The 18,992-nt window shown below is 48.9% G+C and overlaps 2 long non-coding RNA genes across 3 annotated transcripts in view; one reads left to right on the top strand and one right to left on the bottom strand.

Annotated features, from left to right (window-relative positions):
• The window catches only part of LOC144769456 (uncharacterized), a 253,652-nt gene that overhangs the window by 28,430 nt on the left and 206,230 nt on the right, over positions 1-18,992 (bottom strand). The gene's annotated exons all lie outside the window — the stretch shown is intronic.
• The window catches only part of LOC144769457 (uncharacterized), a 145,221-nt gene continuing 126,549 nt past the window's right edge, over positions 321-18,992 (top strand). Inside the window, exons 1-2 of the long non-coding RNA XR_013598702.1 lie at positions 321-412; positions 2,986-3,105. This is a non-coding gene — a long non-coding RNA (uncharacterized LOC144769457). The remainder of the gene's footprint in view (positions 413-2,985; positions 3,106-18,992) is intronic.

Genomic DNA, 18,992 nt, shown 5'->3' with positions numbered 1-18,992 from the left:
AGTGTTACTGGGAGCAGTTAGGGGTAGTTCTAGTTTTTAGGTCGAGGACTATCGGTTCTGCCGTAAGGCAGAAACCGGAAGTCGGAGATTTAACGATTCTTAGAGTGCTGCATTTATCCCTCCCTCTTTTTGCTCGTTCTCCATTGGCTGGCTTCCTAAACGGAGGCCAGCCATTGGAGGAGAGAGCCGTCCCTCCAAAGAAGCCCCGTCTTTTTCGGATTTGGGGGCGTCATTTTCGCTGTTCTTTAGACAGTGACGTCGTCTGTCACTCAGAACAGCAAAACACGCCCCCAATCCGAAATTTTTCAGAAGTTTTTGGCCGCCATTGTTGCCTGTCCACCGTCGAGTCTTGAAGTGCAGAGAGCCTCCTCCTCGAGTCGCCCGCGAGCCTGAAGGCAGCACCGCAGTGAAGGTGAGCCGTTTTCCTGCCTACCCCGGCCTTTGCAAACAGCGCTTGAGCCCGCGACGCGCAAAGTGCTCCTCGTGCCCCCCCCCCCCGCCGTTTAGGTCTGCTGCCGTGCGAAGCTACGCGAGCTCCGAGGTCCGCATGACACTGTTCTCTTGCTGCTCCTCGCTGTTTCTTATCATTTGCATCCAGCCTGATCCCGAGTTTCTGTCTATCTCCCCCAACCCCCCCTTCCCTCCTTCGTCTCTCGTCGCACACACCCCCCCACCCCCCCTTCGTCTCTCCTCGCCCCCCCCATTTCCGCTGCTCACCTCCCCCCACTCTCTCCCCACGGAGCTCCCATCTCTCTCGTCTACTTAGCTCTGAAGGACACTCCAGCAGTCGCGACGCCGTGGAGCACACACCTCAGCCCCAGGACGCAGAGAAGCCCCTCGAGCCCCCATTTTGAACTTGCGCAGAGTAGAGGACAGCACCTCATGCCCTCACGCGGCGGCGTCGCGGGCCGCAACTTTACCTCGCCAGCCTGGACTCTGACACTTAGACACAGTAAGTACTGAGGCAGCCTGCTTGCCATTTAGTGCGCTGTTGCTAATTATCACACTCTGCTCCGGTACCCGATAGCTGAATTCAGATCCCCAAAAGATAAGGAGCCTTCCACGTGATATGTGTCTCAGTGTTCTGTTATTGTCAAACAAATTAATGCGACCCAGCAGACAGTGCATGCCCAGCACCCCCTCGTGGATCCGCGCCCTGCCTGCTGTTTTTTCCGGAAAGGCCTTCGCCCTGCTGACCACGCGTGCGGTGCCCTTATTGGCCAGAGGCAGACAGATGGAAAACTAGCAGGCAGCTTTGATTTTCCTTCCCAATACACTCGCTGCCTGCCTAAGTGGCCGTTTTAGTCCACAGCACCCGGCCCACATGTGCAGCCCGGTATTCAGGAGATCATGGGGCCAGTGACATTCAAGGCAGTGTGGCAGGACAAGGGAGTCTGACTGCTGTAAACAACAAATCGAAAGGTTTAATAGGTATGTTAAAAGGTACTGGGGATGTGTGTCATGCCACCTCACTTAACATCTAGATAACAATTAGCTGCGGAATTCGGCACATTTCCCAGTTCCAACCGTTTTTTCTTAGCAAGTAAGATTCATAGTTCAGTTTCTATTAGAAAAAAAAACGTAAGTAAAGGATTAGATGATAATCTCACCCCTGGCATGTTCAGGAAAACTTTGGAGCTTTTGAGTTGATAGCGGTGAGATGCTTTCACCAGATCATGGCCTATGCAAACATAGTTTGTGTCTGTTTCCATACTTGCTTTTTTAAAGGGGATATTTGAAACTACACATTTATGAAAACATTACTAGGTCACTTTACACTTACAAGAAGCATCAGATATTACCTTTAATTGAATTTTGGATTACAATATGGACCACACCTTTGCTGCTGGAGTGGACAGGAAGACAACACAAACATGAATGTTTCCTAGTGTAGTGTAACTGGTGCTCGTTTAAAGCGCTCCAATACCTTAATATCAAGTTCAAGTGACGCTCTATATAAAGAACTGAAAAAAAGGAGCCTCAAACAAATTTTGGGTTGCCCCTGGTGCATTAACATAGTTTAAGTAGCTGTTTACAGTAAGCATTGAACTGTAACATGGGTTAGGTATCAGAACGTCAAGCCTTCACTTGCCTTACCTCACTTGCTTCACCATTAAGTGTTTTCTATCCTCATGTCAGGTTGTCCTGACTGAGCTTCCGTCTGAACCTGCCTGGTTCTGTAGAAGGACACAAGTTAAGGGATTTTCTGGCCTTATTTAGCAGGCTGGCTTGTTTTCAACTCCTCAACAGGATACCTTACGCATGATACCACCCATTTCATCAAGATTTATATGGGTTTAAGATTAGGATAAAATACTAGACCTAGACTAAAGAGAAAGTAAATAAGCACAGGCCAACCACAATTGGTGAAATCAAATTAATACAAGTAGAATACATTTACACACAGAAAAGCCTAATCAAGTTAAGCCAGTATTTGACATTGACAGAAGTGCACAGATTTCCCACCCAATGAGCTATGATACTGAGCTGCTCCATGCTGGTTGCTCTAAGTGCCATAGACTGTGCAAACGGTTTTAAATAGTACAGCTTTAATGATGCAAGCCATCTTGGAATAAGCTTTGATATAGGAGCTGGTGCCAATTGTCAGTAGATCAGGTCAAGTGGTGTTGAAGAATCAGACATTTCGTTAATAATAAATTAGCTGGTTAGTGACCATTTCATTTCAGACGGTTTTCAGCAAAGAGGCACGTTTGAGATGTTTTTCTCACTACATGAAAGTCGTTGCTTGGTTTTACTCCTGTTAAAGTTTCGCACAGTCTGACTCTGGTTAGTGCCCTTCCATTTCTGGTGTTTTGTAGCAGCACTTTTAAGCTAGAGTTTCTCATTGCTCAAATGGGTGTAATTTCTGATATGTATATGTTTGCCTCGTCTTTATTGCTTGATTTTGCTCACGAGAAAGTGTCACTCATAGTCTTTGAAATGTCACTCATAATTACACTCAAATTATGAAAATGTCACACACAGCAATCTGGAACCTTGGCAGCTATGCCCGAGCCAGGGTAGGGTCTGACCTGGCCTGCCCCGGATCAGGGTCCGAGCCCTGAGGCGCAACGGTGAACGCGAGTTTGAAGTCCCATCCCCTGGGTAAGTTCAGAGTGTGCTGTTGTGATTGCATCTTGGGGCGTCACTCCGAGTTTTGTTGACACTTTGCTGGCGCGTGCAACCTCGAGCTTGGCGCAGTGAAAGGTGGACTAAAAGTTACATGCAGCGTTTTAAACTCTTTTGCTGGCTGCTGTATTCTGTGAACTGTATGCATTGCTCGTATTTGTGTGGGGGATTCTTTGCCCCCAGGCTTTCTAATCAGAAACCCTGCATCCGCCCCGGGCATATTGCCATTTTGACGACTTTTGACCCAGATGTCCCTGTTCCCTTGCTGCTGTTCCGGACTTTTGACCCAGATGTCCCTGTTCCCTTACTGCTGCTCCCGACTTTTGACCCAGATGTCCCTGTTTCCTTGCTGCTCCTCGCTGTTTCTTACCATTAGCATACAGCCTGATCCCGAGTTTCTGTCTCTCTTCCCCCCCCTTCCCTCTGCCCGCAGCTCTCCGTCTCTCGTCGCACCCCCCGCCCCCTTTCGTCTCTCCTCTCCCCCCCTTCCTTCTGCCCGCAGCTCTCCTTGGTCTCAAAAGTTACATGCAGCGTTTTAAACTCTTTTGCTGGCTGCTGTATTCTGTGAACTGTACACCATGACGCCCAGGGCTTAATTATAGCCGGTGGCTAGAGACGCTCATTTTTGTAGACCAGGGCATTTTTTATCGTCAGACTTTGGTTGGTCTAAGCTGGAAAGGCAGAAAAGGTGGAAGACAAGGATGAAGAGAAAGATAAGCAAAAGGTGACAAAGGGAGAAACATTGGCGAAAATACTGCAATATTAGGATAAAGAGACAGGGAGTGTAGGGTGGTGTAAAAAAAGGCTTGCTTGAAGTGGAATCAACTTCATCGGCAACCCCGGCATTTGGCAACAACACGCCTCTAAGAAAACTTTGAGCCTCTGCACTTTTGTTTAGACAAATTCCATGCTAATTTGTTCCTGCATTATTATTTACGTTTGAACTTTGAGCTTTTGTATAGCATTACAAATAATGTGTGTTTTTTGCAGATTAAACAGACTCATGGCAGTTATCCAGCCAATAAATATTCTTTAACTATCAGAGCTTTGTAGCTGGCTACATGTGTGCCAGGTTGAGGTAATATGTGCTTACATAATAACAAAATAAGGTAAGACGTGGTAAAAGTGAATACAATTACTTAGATTGGCAGGTCTCCCACCCCAGCACTCTAACACTAATCCTAGGACTGTATGTGTAAAGTTAACGCTGCACCTGAGATCACCTATTATGCTGCACAGTTGATTCCCACAACACTAAAATGAGTTTCAAGAGGTGAAATGTTAGACATTGCTCAAAACGATGAACATTCCTTCAGACTATCTAAATTTTGTGATAATATATGGATGAATTGTAGCAGAAGTGACTTTCTTTTAATGACCTGTAAATGCGTTTTTTGTGCCGGGTAAACCGCTGTGCTGTTTATCATTTTAATATAATTATAGTTATCACAGAGCTCACTGGGACTATGTCTTCTACAGTGGAAATATGAAAAACTGGACCATTCTTACAGACCTGACAGAGTGAGTGGCTCGATAAGATAGCAGGACTCTCCCCGGGCCGGACAGGGCGACACACTGCTGGTAGGGTGCCTTGGAAGCATGCGCACTTGTAATCACGCCATTATTATTTTTGTAGTGCGCTGCCTCCTATGACATTTGAAGGGTTTTGTTTGCAGCAAAATGGGGAAAACGTACATTACCTGCAGGGGGGCGTTAATTCAGAGTAGAGAGTGCAGAGTAGAGAGTGCAGAGTAGAGAGTGCAGAGCTGCGAGTGCAGGGTGAGTGTGTGCAGAGTGGTGTGTGCTGTTGAGTGCAGAGTGTGAGTGTGTGCAGAGTGGTGTGTGCTGTTGAGTGCAGAGTGCTAGTGTGTGCAGAGTAGTGAGTGCAGGTGCAGAATGTGTGCAGAGTAGTGAGTGCAGGTGCAGAGTGCAGAGTGTGTGCAGAGTAGTGAGTGCAGGTGCAGAGTGCAGAGCTGCGAGTGCAGGGTGAGTGTGTGCAGAGTGGTGTGTGCTGTTGAGTGCAGTGTGTGAGTGTGTGCAGAGTGGTGTGTGCTGTTGGGTGCAGAGTGTGAGTGTGTGCAGAGTGGTGTGTGCTGTTGAGTGCAGAGTGTGAGTGTGTGCAGAGTAGTGAGTGCAGGTGCAGAGTGCAGAGCTGCGAGTGCAGGTGCAGAGTGTTGTGTGCTGTTGAGTGCAGAGCTGGGAGTGCAGGTGCAGAGTGGTGTGTGCTGTTGAGTGCAGAGTGTGAGTGTGTGCAGAGTGGTGTGTGCTGTTGAGTGCAGAGTGTGAGTGTGTGCAGAATAGTGAGTGCAGGTGCAGAGCTGCGAGTGCGTGCAGAGTGGTGTGTGCTGTTGAGTGCAGAGTGCGAGTGTGTGCAGAGTGGTGTGTGCTGTTGAGTGCAGAGTGCAAGTGTGTGCAGAGTGCTGTGTGCTGTTGAGTGCAGAGTGCGAGTGTGTGAAGAGTGGTGTGTGCTGTTGAGTGCCGAGTGTGAGTGTGTGCAGAGTAGTGAGTGCAGGTGCAGAGTGCAGAGCTGCGAGTGCAGGTGCAGAGTGGTGTGTGCTGTTGAGTGCAGAGCTGCGAGTGCGTGCAGAGTGGTGTGTGCTGTTGAGTGCAGGTGCAGAGCTGCGAGTGCAGGTGCAGAGCTGAGAGTGCAGGTGCAGAGCTGAGAGTGCAGGTGCAGAGTAGTGAGTGCAGGTGCAGAGTAGTGAGTGCATGTGCAGTTTAGTGAGTGTGTGCAGAGTAGTGAGTGCAGGTGCAGAGTGCTGTGTATTGTCAATGTAAATGACAATGCCATTTATTTATGATTTAAAGAAAAAAAAAAAGAAATGTCATGAGCAATGCCAATTGCTCTACCTTTAATGATGCCGATACCATTGCATTGTAAATGCTTGTTTGCCTTGAGCTGCGCCCTCAGGTCAGCAGTTTCTCCAATTCGGAATTACTACTTTTTAACCGTTCCTAAAAAATACTTGGGGAATTTCTAACTTTCCCCAAAATATTCTAGGACTGGAGTTAGAACAGTAAATAAACCTTCTGGAATATTTGGGGGACAGTTGCTCTATCCACAGATATTCTAGGACTGGAGTCAGAATAGTAAATTTTACTTCCCAGTGTCCGCCACTGCTGTTGTGAGGGCGCAGTTCAGGGCAGGAAATACGCCATCATAACTCCATGTTGCCAAGGACGCAACGGGCCAGTTTAAAACTTTCCTTTTAACAAATCATTGTTTTCACATAGGGACATTGAGATCGGGCAGGTGGCACAGAATGTCAGTCTGGAACTTCACGACACCTGCTATGTTGTATACAGCTATAAAAAGAAAATGTGACCAACTGGGGTGCAAGTGTTTTGCGACAAGATCTAGGAATGTAGCCATCATTAGTACAGCAGGTAAAGTGACACTGTGGTCCAGGGGTGTAAGGTTCCCACTGCAACCCAATTATTGCTGTCTTTAACATCACACGTAAGGCTGGAGGAACCCATTTTTAGCGTTTGAGCTTTCTCTTTGAGACATGCTGTATTCAGGCTATGACAAAAATCAAAATGGGGGAGAATGGACCACTTGTCACCAGGGTCTTAGTTTATGTGGGGAACCATCGTTGTAAAAAACCCTCATATACGGACACAGGCGATGGGCGGTATATGTTGATTCTCCGCCTCAGTGTACCGTAACAGCATGATCATCGGGTCTTTTCCTTTGTCAGTATGCTGACCTCCGCATGGAGGTAGACCAACTGGGTTGACAGTAGTGGTCAGGAATAAAAACGAGGGCGTGCTTCTGCTCAGTGTTGTGATATAAAATTCCCTACATCAAATCTCCCATAGTTTTATTCCTGAGACCTGTGATGTGGGAATCTAAAAACAATATTGTGCGTGTATAGAATCAGGTGTAGACCTCTTGGAAAGCCTCTTCAAAATTAAGGACCAGCAAACGAATTCAGAGTGCAAGCTGAGTATGAATTTTATTTATCAAAAATTAATTCGACAAGTGTCAATCCATGACGCGTTTTGCTCCTCAAAGGAGCTTGGTCACATGATGCGCCCCAGAAAGCATTGCATTTTTATAGTGAACATAGAAAGCACAATTAACACCACACCTATAGTGATAGAAATAAACAAAAGACTATGTGTGAAGCCGCCTAAGCTGATATGCATGATATTTTAAAATGTAAAAGAACCTAAAGACATGTTGTATATACATCCATATTTCATTTTGAATCACATTGCATAATGTAAATTTTGACAAGTGTCATAAAAAACAACTAATTCAAAATCAATAAAGATTAGGCTTGGCAATATATACAAATGTATACAAAAATAGAAATGACGAGTGTCAATATTCAACTAATTCAAACTCAATGAAGATTAGGCTTAGTAATATATACAAATGTATAAAAAAATATAAAAATGACGACAAGTGTCAATATTCAGCTGAGCCTAAAGTGGTGGTAGATGCAGAGTGTCCTTGCCACATTGAAATGTCAAATCATATGAGAGATATGTTAATCATGACACATATGAATGTTACAGTTAATACTTAGCAAATTCATCATAAAAATATAAACGCCACCTTAAACAGTTTAAGCAAAAACTTTACTATGTAAGCCAAAATCATTTAAATGTCATCGTCAATAGTAGTTGTTAGTTAGTCAAAAAAATTGGTCCAAAAACGAGCTAAGATGTGATTAAGCAAATCTTCATAATAGCTTTAAAAGGCGCCAATATTCTAGTCAGAAAGGTGCTTAAGTGATATAGAGTGTGTGAAAATAAGTGCAAAACTAGTGCATAAACAGTTTTAAATCAACAGCAAAATGAGAACTAAAGTATGAAACACTTCCTAATGCATTCAAAGTTACATGTATATACCAATATGTGTGTATATATGTTTTGTGACTAAACTCCGTTGAACAAAATAACACATATCAATATATGTGTGGAAACTAAATAATCAATCATTGTTGTTGTGAGAATTGCTGCTACGCAAAACGAAAATGTATATACAAATATAATTCATTAAAGAGGAAAGATACAGTTAGACCTACGATGAAGCGAATTTTAAAGAAAATGATATAAATCTTCAGTTAAATTTAATCCATTAGGGGCTCTGTGTGTCGAGAGATAAAATAAAATGTGTTTCCTTCTGTCTGAGAAGCTTTTCGCGATTACCACCCCGTCCGGGGTTGGGAACAGAACTCAAGACAGTAAAGCACAAGTTACTACTTGTGTAACGATATATCTGTAAGAGACATTAGTTAGTGATAGATTCCTTACCTTAGAATATCCCCAGGAGTCAGACTGGATCCGGAAATTTTTTGCGTAGCAGTACCCTTGCGCGTCGGTAGGCGTCGTCTGCGGCTCCACGTCCGTCATCGGCGTCGTGGGCGCCGTGATGACGTCGTCGGAGTACTTAGACGCCGCCTCCGCGTGCTGACGTCAGTTCTTAGACACAGCTTTTCCGCGCCAGAAGCGCTGAGCCATGTTAAAAACCAACACTGGTGCCATTGAAACTAGGGCCCTGAAAGGGGATAACCCTAACCCTAGATATCGGTTCGCAGAACGGGGAGGATGGGTGGGTCGGTAAGGAATCTATCACTAACTAATGTCTCTTACAGATATATCGTTACACAAGTAGTAACTTGTGCATCTGAAAGAGACACGTTAGTGATAGATTCCTTACCTTAGAATAGATACCCCAGCAATACCAACCCCGGTGGTGGGTCTGCGAACTAATAATCACACCAGAAAGTCCTGGAGGACAGAACGGCCAAAGAAGCCATCCCTCCGGACTTGGCTGTCCAGGCAGTAGTGTCTTGCAAACGTGTGCAGCGAGGCCCACGTAGCTGCCTGACAGATGTCTTGTAAGGGCACCCCCCCGGCCCAGGGCAGTTGAAGTCGCCGTGGCTCGGGTGGAATGAGCCCGCAATCCAACAGGAGCTCCTTCTTAGCCAAGGAGTAACACGCCTGGATACACAAGATGATCCACCGGGAGATGGTCCTCTTGTGCACCGCTTTCCCCTTCTTAGCGCCCACGTAACCAACAAAGAGTTGGTCATCCACCCGGAACTGGCGTGTGCGATCCAAATAGAATGAGAGCGAACGTTTTGGGTCCAGACGGTGGAGCCGCTCTTCCTCTTTAGAGGGATGCGGTGGCGGAAAGAAGGTTGGCAAGGTGACAGACTGCCCGATGTGGAAGGCCGTGACAACCTTGGGCAGGAAAGATGGCTTAGTACGCAACACAACCTTGTCCGGATGGACAGAAAGGAAAGGAGGAGTAAAAGAAAGGGCCTGTAGCTCACTCACTCTCCTGGCAGAGGTGATGGCAACCAGGAAAGCAGTCTTCAAAGTAAGAAGGCGGAGAGGACAGTTGTGAAGTGGCTCAAAGGGAGCGCACATCAGAAACGTAAGAACAAGGTTCAAGTCCCACTGAGGCATCACAAACGGAACAGGAGGAAACGTGTGTGTGATGCCCTTTAGAAAACGATTTACAATAGGGGACTTGAAAAAGAGGGTTGATCAGGCAGCCTTAGAAAGGCTGAAAGGGCAAAAAGGTGGCCCTTGATAGTGCCCAGAGCAGAGCCCTGCTGGGCAAGAGAAAGAAGGAAGAGAAGAACCTCAGAGAGAGGGGCAGCAAGAGGATCCACAGCCTTTGCTGTGCACCATGCCACAAATCTGTTCCACCTGCAGGCGTATACCGACTTTGTGGAGGGACGCCTGGCTGCCAGAATGACGTTACAGACTTCAGGAGGCAAGTCAAATGGCCTCAACTGTCGCCGCTCAATCTCCAAGCATGGAGGTGGAGACTGGACAGGTTCGGGTGGAGGACCGTCCCCTGCTGCTGCGACAGAAGGTCCTCCTGAAGAGGCAGACGAACCGGGGGATCGACTGACATACTGAGTAGCTCTGGATACCAGTACCTTCGTGCCCAGTCCGGAGCCACAAGGATGACTTGTGCCCGGTCGCGCTTGATCTTCTTCAGCACTCTGGGCAGAAGTGGTATAGGCGGAAAGGCGTACAATAGACGCAACTCCACTCGCGACGAAAAGCATCTCCGAGCGAGCGCCGCCTTGGAAATTCCAACGCTCAGAACAGATGACATTGCGCGTTCTCTCCGGTGGTGAATAGATCTAACCAAGGCTCTCCCCATCGATGAAAGAGACCTTGCGCCACGTCCGAGTTCAGACACCATTCGTGATCCATCATGCACCGACGGCTGAGCTCGTCCGCCCTGGCGTTCAGAGAACCTGCCAGGTGTTGAGCCACCAGGGTCATGCCCTGGCGTCCCAGCCACTGCCAGAGGCGCAGAGCCTCCTGGCAAAGAGTCCATGACCCCACCCCGCCCTGTTTGTTGCAGTACCACATGGCGGTGGTGTTGTCCGTGAACACCTGCACTACACTCCCCCGGACAGAGGGGAGGAATGCCTACAGTGCTAGACGAATCGCCCGCAACTCCAAAAGGTTGATGTGGAGTCGGGCATCTGCCGGAGACCAGAGGCCTCTGATCTCCGCCTCTCCCATGTGGCCTCCCCAGCTCTGGAGGGGCGCATCCGTCACGACTACGTGCTCCGGGTGGGGAACGGAGAGGGATCTGCCGCTGACCCAATCGCGGTCCGTGAGCCACAACTGCAGTTGTCTCGCAGTGCCCTCTGAGATCAGGACGTGGTCGGACAGGTTGCCCTGATGCTGGGCCCACTGAAACTGCAGGTCCCACTGCAGAGCCCGCATCCGCCACCTGGCGTGATGCACCAGTAGGAAGCAGGAAGCCATCAGCCCCAGAAGCCGCAGCGTCAACCTGACCAAGACTCGGGATAAAGGCTGAAAGAGTGGAATGAGAGCCTGAATATCCCGGACCCGCTGTTCGGGAGGATAACCCCGAAACTGCGCTGAGTCCAGAACCGCTCCGATGAAGAGGAGCTTCTGAGAGGGGCACAGGTGTGACTTCGCAACATTGAGGGAGAACCCCAGCTGGTGCAGGAGGTCTGCCGTTGTCTGGAGGTGGCTGACGACTGTCTGGGGCGAGCCCGCCTTCAACAACCAGTCGTCGAGGTAAGGGAAGACTGAAACCCCTAACCTGTGCAGATGAGCTGCGACCACCGCCATCACCTTTGTGAACACTCGTGGGGCGCTGGTAAGGCCGAAGGGGAGCACGGTAAACTGAAAGTGCTCGTGGCCAACCGTGAACCGCAGGTAGCGCCGGTTGGCCGGCAGGATGGGGATGTGGAAATAAGCGTCTTGCAAGTCCAACGCTACCATCCAGTCTCCTGGGTCCAGGGCAGCTAAGACCTGAGCCAGTGTCAGCATTTTGAACTTCCCCTTCTGGAGGAAGCCGTTGACGTTCCTTAGGTCCAAGATAGGGCGTAGGCCCCCTTTGCCCTTCTTGGGTACCAGAAAGTAGTGGGAGTAGCAACCACACCCTACTTCTGGCCCAGGAACGCGCTCGATGGCCCCCTTGGCCAAGAGGGCCGTAACTTCCTCCTGCAGAAGCCGCAAATGATCCCCCGATACTCGGTGGTACTGCGGTGGCATGGCTGGAGGGGTCGCCTCGAAGGGGAGGGAGTAGCCCCTTCGGACGATTTGCAGCACCCACCGGTCCGACGTGACAGTGCGCCAGTGGAGGAGGTGATGGCGAACCCTGCCCCCCACTGGCGTCACATGGGCCTGAAAGCACGGACTAGGAGGGTTTTGAGGCGGATGCTGCGGGGGAAGGTGTGGACTGACCTCGCCGTTGTCCCCGACCGCCACCGCGTTGGGTACACCCCTTCCGTGGCCACGAAAGGATTGAAAGGCAGCCGATTGCTGGCGCAGGGCCGAGAGGCCCAAGGACTTGGCCTAGCCCGGAAGTCCTTAAAGCGCTCAAGCGCATGGTCTGCCTTGTCGGCCATCAAACGGCATGTCCATCAGTGTGTTTTGGACATCGGCTGAAAAGGTGGCGGACCTCAACCAGGCGTGATGTCTGACCGCCACTTTCGTTGCCATCGCTCTACCTAGTGAGTCGGTGGTATCCAGCCAACACCGGATAGAATATCTGGCTGCATCCCGGCCCTCCACAAGGGCTTGGCCGAGTTTGGCCCGTACCTCTGTGGAGTGGAGTGGAGTGGAGTGGTGTGGCTCACTGGTTAGAGGCGGTAGTCCCGGAAGCAGAGAACGGCCCGGGACCAGGGTTCAATTCCCGACGCGGCAGGGTCGTGGACCAGGGTCAGCGGACTCGACAATTCTCGCCTCGGTGCCTACTCTAACCAGGGATCACACTCAGCAACTCTGGGCATTAAGCTTGCCTCATCTCTACAACGGCCCCCCACAGACGCCGGGGATGCCTGGTTTCACCTCGGAGATACCCAGAAGGGACCATCTCACAGGGAAAGCCAGGACGGGTTCCCCAGCGGTCTCCAGCGCCGGGACGCTTACGGGCAGCCGTGCGCTTTACAAATCCAACACATTTACATTTACATTTACCTCCAACGGACACTCTGGCAACACTTCCGCAACCGTATCCCACAGAGAGTGGGTGTAGCGGCCCAAGAGGCATGCGGTGTTGGAAGACCGCAGTCCCAGGCTAAGGGAGGAGAAGAACTTTTTGCCGTACTGCTTATACCTCTTGGATTCCCTGTCCGGCGGAGCCGACGGGAATGCGTTCTGGGAATTGGAGGCCTGAATGACCAGGCTCTCGGGGGTGGGGTGGGTGGACAGGAAACATGGGTCACCCGGAGTCGGGCAGTGGCGTCTGGCCACGTTCCTATCTACAGGCGAACCTGTAGCGGGCTTGGACCAAGTGCCCAAAAGAACATCGGTCAAGGCCTCGTTAAACGGCAGCAGAGGCTCAGCTGAGCATGACTGCGGCTTAAGGACCTCAGTGAGGAGGTTAGTCCTCACGGCTGCGACCGGGATCTCAAGGCCCAAGGCCTTGGCTGCCCTCATCAACACCACACTATAGGTTGCCCCATCCTCCGTAGCCACGGTAGGAGGTGAGACAAAGCCAGTGTCGGGCGAAGTGTCCAGACCACTGGCATTCCCAAGTTCACCTGTCCAGTCCTCCTGGGACTGACATTCACAAGGGTCTTCAGACCCCTCCCAATACTCCTCATCACCCATCTCCTGATACTCAGGGTCAGAAAATGATGGGGCCGGTTCATGGAAAGTAAACTCTCCGAACGGCGTCTGAAGCGGCGCCCAGCGGCGCCACTTCGGCGCCGGAACCGGGTTGAGGGAGGCATCGGGGACACCTGGGGGGTCGGCGCCAGGGAGGTCGTCCAGTTCACCGGCGGCGACCCGGATCCGGAACCGGATCCAGTGGGGCCCTGCGGCGCCGGGCCCGAAGGCGCCGGTGGCGTCGTAGCCGAAGCACCCGACAGCGTCGGGACCGAAGCCCCCGACCCGCTAGGCCCCCCAGACGGGCCCGCTGGGCTCAGAGGCGCCGCGGAGCCCGTCGGAAGAGAGAGGGACCTCATGGCCATGAGGAACCGCTCGATCTCCTCCGGCGACGCGTTAGGCCCAGGGACCGGAGGGTATGAGGCCGGACGTGGCGCCTGCGACTCTGACGGAGCCGCGTTGGCGGTGTCACCAGAACCCCCGGCCGCATCGTGCGAGCATCGGGGGGAGTCGGAAGAGCGATGACGTCTCTTCGACTTCTTGTGCTTACCTGACGACTTCGACCCGGAGGAGTGATGTCAACTCCCGGAGCTCCGATGGCTCCTCTCCCGCGACCGGTCCCTCGACCTCCGTGCGGACTGGGACCGTTCTCAGTGCGGGGCCGACTGCCGGTGTTCTAGCCGCTTACGGGACCGCTCCCGCCTAGCCTTCAAAGTCAGGGCCCGACAGTCGGAGCAGGTCTTGTCGTCATGATCGATGCCGAGGCAGTGGAGACACTGCCGGTGAGGGTCGGTGACCGACATCAGTCGGTCGCACTCCTCACAGGTCTTGAAACCTGGCATCGCTACCGGCACCATTCAGAGTCGAAGACTTCGAAAAAGGATGATCAAAATATCAAAAAAGGTTAGTCAAAAAGTGACTAAGGTACCACTTTTTCCGGATCTGCGCTGCTGGCGCGGAAAAAAGAAGAACTGACGTCAGCACGCGGAGGCGGCATCTAAGTACTCCGACGACATCATCACGGCGCCTACGACGCCGACGACGGATGCAGAGCCGCAGACGACGCCTACCGACGCGCAAGGGTATTGCTACGCAAAAAAATTCCGGATCCAGTCTGACGCCTGGGGATATTCTAAGGTAAGGAATCTATCACTAACGTGTCTCTTTCAGATATCAAGATCCTTTAGTTGATTCTTATGGATGGACTTGAAATGTCTTGCCACCGGATAGTTAATATCGGAATTCACGATGGCCCTTATGTGCTGCAAAATGCGTTTATACACAGGGAGCTTCGTGCTGCCTATATATTCAAGATCGCAGGTGCATTTGAGTTTATAAATCACAAACTCAGACCTGCATGTTAAATATTCTTGAATAGCTATTTTATCCTCACTAAAAGCTGTCGTATAGTGGGTACTGTTTTTTGCAAAAGTGCAAGCACGACATGATGTACATTTAAAGAAACCCATTTTACAGAGCCATGTTTTTTTTAAACGGACCTCAGGCATAGGTCTATCTAGGGCATCCCGCATAGAGGGTGCCCTTCTGAATGTGATGGCAGGCTGGCTAGGCATAATAGGACCCAAAATATTGTCAGCTAAGACAATAGGCCATTAGGCGCAAATAATGCGACGAATAGTTCTTTCTTGGGCTTAAAACTATGTGAGAGCCTAGCGGGATTCTTTCACAATAAAATTAAAAAGATCATCGACGATTTAGGCGTGGTCACCACTCAATTTGATAACAAGGTTGGGGTCTCCCATCAATCTGAGTTGGGAGAAGCCCTGAGGGAGGGCACGGTTGAAACAGTACAGGAGGGGACAGGGGTTGGTCAAGAGGGGGATGGGGCTCACTCTTTATTTGAATTTCCGCCCCCTGATGCAGTGGAGTTTTATAGAATTGCAGAGAGGACTACTTTGGGTTCTCCTTTAGACCCGCTGCCCTGCAAAATCTGGAAGGAGTTTAAGGATGAATTATTTCCAACACTTCACCAGATTTGCAATCAGTCACTTATTACTGGTATTGTTCCATTTCAATGGAAGCAAGCAGTGGTGACACCCTTGTTAAAAAGCCATCTTTGGATCCGAACTGTCCTAAGAACTACAGGCCCATATCCCTCTTGCCTTTCCCGGCAAAAATCGTGGAAAGGGTAGTCAGTAGTACTCTCTCCAAGTTTCTTGAACAACATAGCTTACTGGAGGAGGTCCAGTTTGGTTTTAGACCAGCTCATGGTACCGAGACAGCCCTGGTGGCCGTAATGGACGAACTTAGAAGGTGACAAAAATAGTGGGTTGTTGTCTGGCCATCATTAGGTCACTGAGGAAGATTTCTCCCGTGCTATCCTCCATGGCTCGCACAGTGATAGTGCGTAGTACTATTCTCAGTAGATTAGACTACTGCAACGCCCTATTACTGGAAGCTCCCAACTTCCTATTGGATAGGTTACAGAGAATACAATCTATGGCAGCCAAATTGGCCCTGGGTTGGCCTAGAAGGTCTTCTTCCTCACAGGCTTTAGCAGAACTACACTGGCTGCCGCTAAGGCAAAGAGTTCAATTTAAATCTCTCTGCCTGGTGTTTAAGGCCCTCAATGGGATGGGGTCGGTCTCCTTTCAAAAGCAATTTTCCTGGTATGCACCTATGAGAACCCTGCGCTCCTCAGGGGCAAAGCTGGTGAAAGTACCTAAATTTAGGAAGGTGAGATCAGGTGGCAGATCTTTTGAGGTGGCGGCAGCAAGACTCTGGAATACCCTGCCTCTGGAACTCAGACAAATTAATGAGATTCTGCTGTTTAGGAAAAAGCTAAAAACATGGCTCTTCCCAAAGATTTAATTACATGTTGTAGTGTGGCCTCGTAGTGCATTTTTCTGAAATGTTTAGCGCCAGGATGCCTGCAAGGTGACAGATGCGCTTTAGAAGTTCAATAAATAAAATAAATAAATAAATAAATTAAAACGTGGTGACAAGACGCACTGATCATTCAGTAGTGTGTGTGGCAGGTTTTTTAGGGGTGGGTAGCAAAAGATCATCCCTGATGCGTAGTTTTGCTTTCTCTAAGGCTTGATCTAAAATGTTATTACTGTAACCCTTGCGGAATCTCTGTACAGATTCAGCTAAACAGATGTCAGCAGTTGCCATATCACTACATATCCGACAAATGCGGATAAATTCTCCATACGGAATGCTATTGATCGTATGAGCAGGATGAGCGCTTTGGGCGTGAAGAATGGAATTGCCCGCCGTGGACTTCCGATGGAGCCTAGTGTGTAGTATGTTATTTTCAGTATAGAGCTGTACATCTAAAAAATCTGCCAAGCTGTCATTGATGGTGGCCATGAATTTAAGGTTAAGCTCATTGTTGTTAATGTCATGCACGAATTCCATGGCCTCATCATTAGAACCCCTCCAGATTATACACACATCATCGATATAGCGCCAGTAATGGACAATGTGTTGCCACCAGTGTCGGTGGGTGCCGCCGAGCACGTGCCTCTCCTACCAGCCAACATGCAAGCATGAATAGCTGAGGGAGAAGCACAAACCCATTGCCACCCCTCGCAACTGCTGGTAGATGTCATTCTGAAATCTGAAAAAATTGGAATTGAGACAGATTCTGATCATTTCCGTTAGCATATTATTGTGTCCACGTAGGGACACATCACGGCTGTCTAGAAAATACTCAATAGCTCGAATACCATGGTGATGATTGATGGAAGTATACAATGACTCTATAGCCATCACCACAAATAGGTAGTCAGGACACCAATTAACATTCTTGATCTTAATTAAAAAGTCAGTCGTATCTTTCAAATAAGATGGCAAATTGGTCACATGCGGCTGGAGAAAAAAGTCCACATATTTAGAGATGTTCTCATTAATGCTGCCTTGTGCAGATATTATCGGGCGTCCTGGGACAGGGGTAACCAACTTGTGAACTTTGGGAAGAAAGTACAAAATTGGAGTTATTGGATGTTCCACACTCAAAAATTTTGATTCTTCTTTGGTGAGTAAACCAACTGTTTGCTAATTGTGGATCTTTTTGCGAGTACTTTCCTCGCTCTTATGCATTTCAAATTGTGTAGACTTGGCATAACATGAAGAATCATGTCGCCAGTAGGTAGTTATAGTTATAGTTAGGACCTAGTTTCCATAGGAAATCCGCAACATTCTATTGGGAATAACTTTGGCGCCGGTGGATGAATCTTCGTGAATTTCTCAAAGAAGATGGCCCGCTCCGCTCCGCTCCGCTCCTTCCCTGACAGTTTTGTGGTGATTCGTCAAGTGGGGGCTGAGAAAAAAGGGGGGTCCCAAAACGTGTTTTCCCCATGTTATTTTCCATAGGACGATTAGACACGGCTACAGCCCGAACGGCTGAACGGAATTACAAGAAATTTGGCAAAATGTTAGAGTCTGATTCGCAGATCGCCCTTTTGTTTAAATGGTGTAAATCCCTCCAGCAGTTGTTGAGAAAATCGAATTTGAAAAAATGTATATATCTATAAGCGCGCACCGTGCGCGAGCGGATTTCTGATTTGCTGTTAGACGTCTGTCAACATTCGAATCGGTGGAAACCAGGAAGTGTTGGCCGCCATTTTGTCAGTGCGAGGCAGAGGGCAAAATAAAGGTGAAGAACATGAAAAGGGGGCAGGGTAGAGAGTCCCTGACCCCCTAGGCTTTCTCAGGGGGTCCCTGTAGGACCCCGAAGGCCCCCCCCCAAAATAAATTCTTTAAAAAATCGCGAGCTGCGCGCACGGTGCTCGCACCTCCCGAGGCAAAACAGAGTGAAAATTAAAAGTGGAGAACGTGAAAAGGGGGTAGGGTAGAGTCTCCCTGACCCTCTAGGCCTGCTCAGGGGGTCCCTAAAGGACCACGAAGGGCAAAAAAACATGTTATTTTTTTTTTCAAATTGCGAGGTGCGCGCACGGTGCTCGCACCCTTTAGCCGCCATTTTGTGTATGAGGCAGAAGAGAGTGAAAAACGAAAGTCGAGAACATGAAAAGGGGGCAGGGTAGAGTCTCCCTGACCCCCTAGGCCTTCTCAGGGGGTCCCTGAAGAACCCCGACGGGCAAAAGATTTTTTTTATTTTTTTCAAAAAAATCGCTAGGTGCGCGCACGGTGCACGCACCCTCGAGGCAGAAGTCACTCAAAAACAATAGTGGAGAACGTGAAAATGAGTCAGGTTAGAGACTCCCTGACCCCCTAGGCCTTGTCAGGGGGGTCCCTGGAGGACCCCAAAGGGCAAAAAAACACTTTTTTTTAAAATAAAAAAAGTATTAAAAATGTGACTGTTTATATGTGGATTGAAGATGTAGAGTATACTGTTCAACTTTATGCAAATCATAAAAACTAGATGTGCTGTTGCATATTACAGGATACAGTCAATGTATTACAATATACAAAGGCAGTTTGTTATAGCTTTCACATAAGTCAAAGTTAAGAATAGGCATTTAAAAAACCTTTTGAAATTCACTGAAAAAACCATAGGTTTAACACACGTTATAGTTAGGAATTAGCATTCAAAAAACCTTTGACATTTGAGATGTCATCAGTGATGTCATCAGTGATGTCACTGACCATGTCATGAATGATGTATTATGTGACATCATCAGCAGTGGATTGCGGGCTAGCGAGTTCTAGTGAGTACAACTAACTATAACGGGGGAATTTCAATGGTTTTGTATGAGTAAAATGTCCAGCTAACTATAACTGGTGTAAAACCTATGGTTTTTTCAGTGAATTTCTAAGGTTTTTTAAATGCTAATTCCTAACTATAACATGTGTCA

Source organism: Lissotriton helveticus, chromosome 7, assembly GCF_964261635.1.
Source record: "Lissotriton helveticus chromosome 7, aLisHel1.1, whole genome shotgun sequence".
Lineage (NCBI taxonomy): Eukaryota > Metazoa > Chordata > Amphibia > Caudata > Salamandridae > Lissotriton > Lissotriton helveticus.
Note: the sequence above shows the minus strand (reverse complement) of the source record. Positions and strands in the feature narration are given on the sequence as shown.